Source organism: Scyliorhinus torazame, chromosome 14, assembly GCF_047496885.1.
Source record: "Scyliorhinus torazame isolate Kashiwa2021f chromosome 14, sScyTor2.1, whole genome shotgun sequence".
Taxonomy (NCBI): domain Eukaryota; kingdom Metazoa; phylum Chordata; class Chondrichthyes; order Carcharhiniformes; family Scyliorhinidae; genus Scyliorhinus; species Scyliorhinus torazame.
This window is the reverse complement of record NC_092720.1, coordinates 171,598,496-171,604,495: the sequence shown is the minus strand read 5'-3', so window position 1 is coordinate 171,604,495 and position 6,000 is coordinate 171,598,496.

The window sequence follows — 6,000 nt, the reverse complement described above, 5'->3', positions numbered from 1 at the left end:
AGTGCATCTCCCGGTAACCTACGTTCTAGCTGTACTTCCCTTCTCACACGCCCCGTCCTCTCTCTAGTCCCTTTCTCTTTCTCATGGTCTCTTCCTACACTCTTCTGACAGCCTGATGTTACATTTATTGTACCACTTTTAACACATCCAAAATCAAATTTACATGTATTCCAAAAACAAGGCAATGTCCATATAATGTTCCCTTCCCATCGCCGGGACCGGTGCAGCTGCTTCATGACTCCCGCATGCTCCTTAACTTTGATGACCTTCCATGAGTCGATACCATGTCCTCGTATATGGGGGCAGTGAAGAACATCACCTTTGCATAGGTGATGTATCCTTGTAGATTGGTTGGGGCTACACAGATACATAATATTCCCCTTTTCCATGTCCATCGCCAATAACACGCCAAGCGAAGTGAGGCCAAATATCAGACAGACGATGCGTAGCCACTCCATCATGCTCCACACCTGTAAAATAGCACTGGAGAAGGGAGGCAGGTTAGTATCCGACCTTTTACAGTAGTGGAGATGGACTCAATTTTTTTAGTTTTGACGGTCTGATTGTGTCTCTCAACCACCCCGGCTGCCTGCGGTCTGTAAGCACAGTGTAACTGCTGGCGTATGCCCAACTGGGAGCAAAACTCCTTGTTAATTTGTCCAATAAAATGAGGCCCATTATCAGAACTTAACTGAGCTGGTATACCGTACCGGGGAATGATTTCCCTCATCAAGACTTTAACCACAGTAGCAGCTTTACTATAGATAGTCGGATACGCCTCGACCCATCTGCTGAACACATCCACAATGACCAAAACATATTTGTAACATTGACACCTTTCCAACTCAATGTAATCCATTTGGAGCGTCTCAAAGGGACCACTGGGCAACGGGGTTTGCCCCTTCCCACAAGGGATACCTTTTCCGGTGTTATATTGCTGACAAATCAAACACCGATTACTGATACTTTGGGCCAACCCCTGCATTTTAGGGTGCCACCAAGTGTCCAGCAACAAATCACTAGTCCCCCGAGCCCCACAATGAGTTGCAAAGTGTACACATTCGATGACCCATAAAGCCAGCACATCAGACATACAAGTCTGATGTGCAGGCGTGGTCCATAAAGAGGAAACAGAATCATATGTACAACCTAACCGTTTCCACATTTGTTTATCACTCTCAGGAGCGTCCTCCTGTAACCTTATGACGTCTGGCATTGGCTTGTCAGAAGCAGACACATTCATAGTAGATCGTTTAGTCTGACTTAACATTTTAGGCACCATCACTTGCTGAATTTGTGCGGCTGTGCGCGCTGCACAATCTGCTCGTTCATTACCAACGTCAACTGGGGTTGTACCATTCGTGTGGGCAGCGCATTTAATAACGGAAATCTGCGCTGGCAGAAGGAGGGCCTGCAGTAGGTCATTAACTAAACCCCGGTGGGATATTTGACCACACATAATCATGTCAGGTTGTTCTGACGAAATGTCACTCAAATCGCCCCTTATTGTGGTAGTTTCCTGAATCAAGGCTAAACAGTCGTGGCCAGGTGCGTCTTCATGGACAGGGGGACCACTAAGAAAACAGGCTGGATTGATAGTGGTACAGTATTTAAATGTCAGACGTGGATTGTTCAAAAGGTATATCTCATACCTATTCTGACGAGCTGCGGTAAGATGCTGACCATTCGCCCCATATCCCTGGCATGGTACTGGTCATGGACCTGACTTGTAATATGAGGGCTTACCGAAGCTGACTGTGGCCATAAATGTGGTGATATTGTAACAAAATCGGCTGTACCTTCTTTTCCCGTGACTGTGGCTGTAACCTTGACTGGCCATTCGGTCTCAAGTAATGGCCGGTATTTGTCCTCCAACTCCCTGTTTCGTCCAGTTCTGTCATAGGCCAGGGTAACGTGATGCAGTGATAGTGGCTGTTCAATGTCTAACGTCCACCACTGGGGGGTGATAGAAATATAGCACTGTTGTCTCATCCTCCTCTTCGCTGATCCACCCACCCAAAGTCACTATATTGGAGCTCCTGCTGGTAAACTACCATTTCTGCCGCTTGTTGGGATCGCAGATCATCCTTTTTCATTACATACTCAGTCTTAACCTTTGTAACTGAGCCTCCTTCTTGGCCTACACCCTCCTTCCAGTAAAATCTGACTGCCCTTGCCATCTGGGAAGGGTCGTTCTCTGTCCAATTCATGTTATTACATTTCACAGCAGTAACCACAGAAGGTGGTAGGCAATGCATTAACATAGCACAGTATTGAGGGGAATTCTGACCAGTTTGATACAGCAAATCGCCTGACTGCCCCCGGTAGATTTCATTAAAACGCCCCAGACATTCCTATGGCTCGTCAATCTTCCTAGGTTTTAGGTCTAAGATAACAGAAAGATTTATGGGCCTTTGAAATGTGCTATTCAACGCATTCAAGATCTGTGTCCTTCTTTTCTCTATTTGCTCTCTTTTTTTTAAAAACTTAAAAATGTTTGAAAATTCAAATTGAATTACTGCAACTTGCAAGCTTAGCTCTGATCTCAACTCAGAACTAAATTTACAATTTGCTTAACACAAACTTGTATAACATTTACAACTTAATTATTTCTTTATCTTAACAATTTTTTTTTTTAACAAGTTTTTTTTCTGTTACATACACATAAGTATTAGCAAAATCAACTATCATAAGTATTAGCAAAATCAATTATCATCTCCAGATTGACACTTTTTAAAATGGTGTCCATGATCTTCTTTAAGTTTCTATTAATCTCCAGATAAAATGAGATAAACCTTATTTCAAGTAAGTAAAATTTAAGATTCTGGCAATTTCAATCAATTGCTTTCGAAAATAATAACTTTTATCAAAGAGGTGGAGAAACCCACTGGTTTCCTTTAATTAATTCAAAACGTAACTTTGCTGGTGTTCACTGACTCAAAGGAAAGGTATCCGATTACACTGCAGACTGGTGCTGTTATCTCAAGGCCTGAGTGAGAAGCACTGTCTGTTTTCAACTCCGCCTGCTGCTGTTAACCCTTTGAGAGACTTCTGCTTCAACCTCACAATCTCAACTAGACCTCGGAACTTTACAGTCCAAGGAGACAATTTTAGCTTAATCAACTATATATTTAAAACACTCACACATAGAGTTGAACCATCTTCAGATTTAAAAACAGTTATACTGGACTGAACCCCCATCTATTGAAGTCCCATCAGCCCCTGAACCCATATAATAGACTGAACCTTTATTATTTAAAGTCCCATCAGCCTCTGAACCCTGATAATAGACTGAACCTTTATTATTTAAGTCACATCAGCCTCTGAACCCTGATAATAGACTGAACCTTTATTATTTAAGTCACATCAGCCTCTGAACCCTGATAATAGACTGAACCTTTATTATTTAAAGTCCCATCAGCCTCTGAACCCTGATAATAGACTGAACCTTTATTATTTAAAGTCCCATCAGCCTCTGAACCCCGATAATAGACTGAACCTTCATTATTTAAAGTCCCATCAGCCTCTGAACCCCGATAATAGACTGAACCTTCATTATTTAAAGTCCCATCAGCCCAAAACCCTAACCCAAGCCGAAACAACAATATGAAATCCCATCAATTAAAGTGCTAATCCCCAGACTGACCTGTGATTTCGTCGAGGCGGTCTTTCTGTGCCAACCGCGAGTGACCAGACTAATCAGACGATAAGAAGAGGGGAACAATCAATGCTGGTCGTTTTCCATTTCTACATTGAGGGCCCTTTGTTCCCGTCCTCCTGTTCATAATCAGTCTAATTCTGATTTCGCAGTTGGATCAGGATCGCCCAGAGAAATCCCGGTTTTCGGCACCAAATGTTGATCTCCAAATTTCTTTCTCTGTCAGTCTGGCCTCAATAAAAGTTGAGACGGATTTGCACGTAAACAGAAGTTATTTATTTAGCTTGCAAGCTTGAATCATCTTACAGAAATGTAACAGGACATCCAGCCTCTTACACTCCAGAAAACGACTGAACTAACAGACAAAGGGATCTCTGCAAAATCAGTTCAAATGGTATCAAGTTTCACATACTCGACGGACATAGGTCAGCCTATGTCCCTCCTGACCTGTTCGATCTATTCTGATTGGCTCACTTCCAATCCCTTTCTCTGGCCCCTATCAATGAAGCATCACCCTCATAGACACACCTCTTCCTGCTTTTTCCATGCGGTCTCAAATTCCTTTGTCCCTAACTGCAAGAATCAAAGTGGCTTATTTCTACATTACATTAACTAGTAACTCTAAAGTAACTATTTTATATCACATTCGTCACTGTGAGGGCTGGAAGATGGCTGCCCCCACGGATAGCACGAGGCTTATGATGCGTCTGCAGGGGGCGGAGTCAGCAGACACGCTGCCACACTGTGGGGTCTGCGGGCTAGTGAGTCTGAGGATCGGGCCTGTGAGTTAGAGTTCTTGGACCTGGTCAGGAAAACTTTGGCGAAATGTCCTGTTCTCCCGCAGCTGCTGCAGTTCGCGTTACAGTGCTGCCGGGGGTGTTGTGACTGGCCGCAGAAATAGCAGGGTAGCCCCCCATGATGGGCGGGCGGCCGCGCGGCACAGGCTTGGGGTAGTTTTTGGTCGGGGGTCCACGAGTGGGTCACGTGGTCAGCCGGGAACGCAGTAAGGCTCTGGAACGCTACTTCCAGAGAGGGGGCTAACTTTACAGTCTGATCCAGGTCCAGGGCCCCCTTTTCGAGTAGGTGCTGTCTCACGTAGTTGGACTGGACTCCCGCCACATGGACGTCTCGGACGGCGAGTTCCATATATTGAGTGGCCGTAACGGCCTGGTAGTTGCAGCTGCGTGCGAGAACTTTGAGGTCGCATAGGTAGTCTTCTAGCGATTCCCCGGGACGCTGGCGGCTAGTGGTGAGGATGTGTCGCACGTAGACCTCGTTCACGGGCCGTACATAGAGGCGTTTGAGCATCGCGAGGGCACCTGCGTAGAAGGAGGCCTCGTGGAGTTGAACAGAGATTCGATGGCTCACCCGTACGTGGAGGAGGCTCAGCTTCTGTTCGTCGGTGACGGAAGGCGTGGAGAAGGCTGCAAGATAGACCTTGAAGCAGCGGAGCCAGTGCGAAAACATTTATTTCACCTCCCTAGCCTGTGGATCGAGTTCCAGTCGGTCAGGTTTGAGGGCCGATTCCATAGTTGTGTTGAAGTTGATTAAATTGATGCGGCCATCAATTCACTCGAGACAAGAGTAGAAGTAAACAGTGGCTTTAATCAACTTAGAACAGTGCCTGCTTGTGACTGATCCAATACTGAGAACCGCCTGCAGGTCGACTGCTCTTTATACCTCCCTTCAAGGGGAGGAGCCATGGGCAGAGCCCATACATGCCCCAACATGTTCCCTTATGGATAATGCCATACAATGTCCCATAGGAGAAGCCCACAAGGGCAACAGCATAGCACAGATACAAATACAAGGGCAACAGCACAGATACAAATGCAATGGTGGATTATTGGCATAATACGTTCACCACACTGGCCCTGCCCACTGATCATCCTCCATTCTGGTACTGTCCATTCCCTGGCAGCGTTCAAAGATAACCCCCTTTACCTGCCAAGCCCACTACCTGGCTGCCTCCACTGGTATCTCCCGTTAGATTATGCCCATTTCATAGCCATGCCCACATACTCACCTCCTTACCGGTTACCCCCACTCCCTTGTTCCCCTTACTCCAAGCATCATTCACTCCCAGCCCCGCTAATCATGGTACCCATTTGACAATCCTGTGAAAAGTCTACTGCCTTATATTTATCACAGTGCTTCCTTTTATTGACAGTCTTCGTGTGTTTTGTTAGTTTTATGAAGAAAGGTGTCATTTCTATTCTAGCAGAAAAACACATTACAATTAAGCATCTACAATCAACGCACAATTTAGAATTGATCCGCATCCAATAAGAACATCTTCTGACTCCCAAAATCTGATCCTCCACCTGGAAACAAAGCTCCCC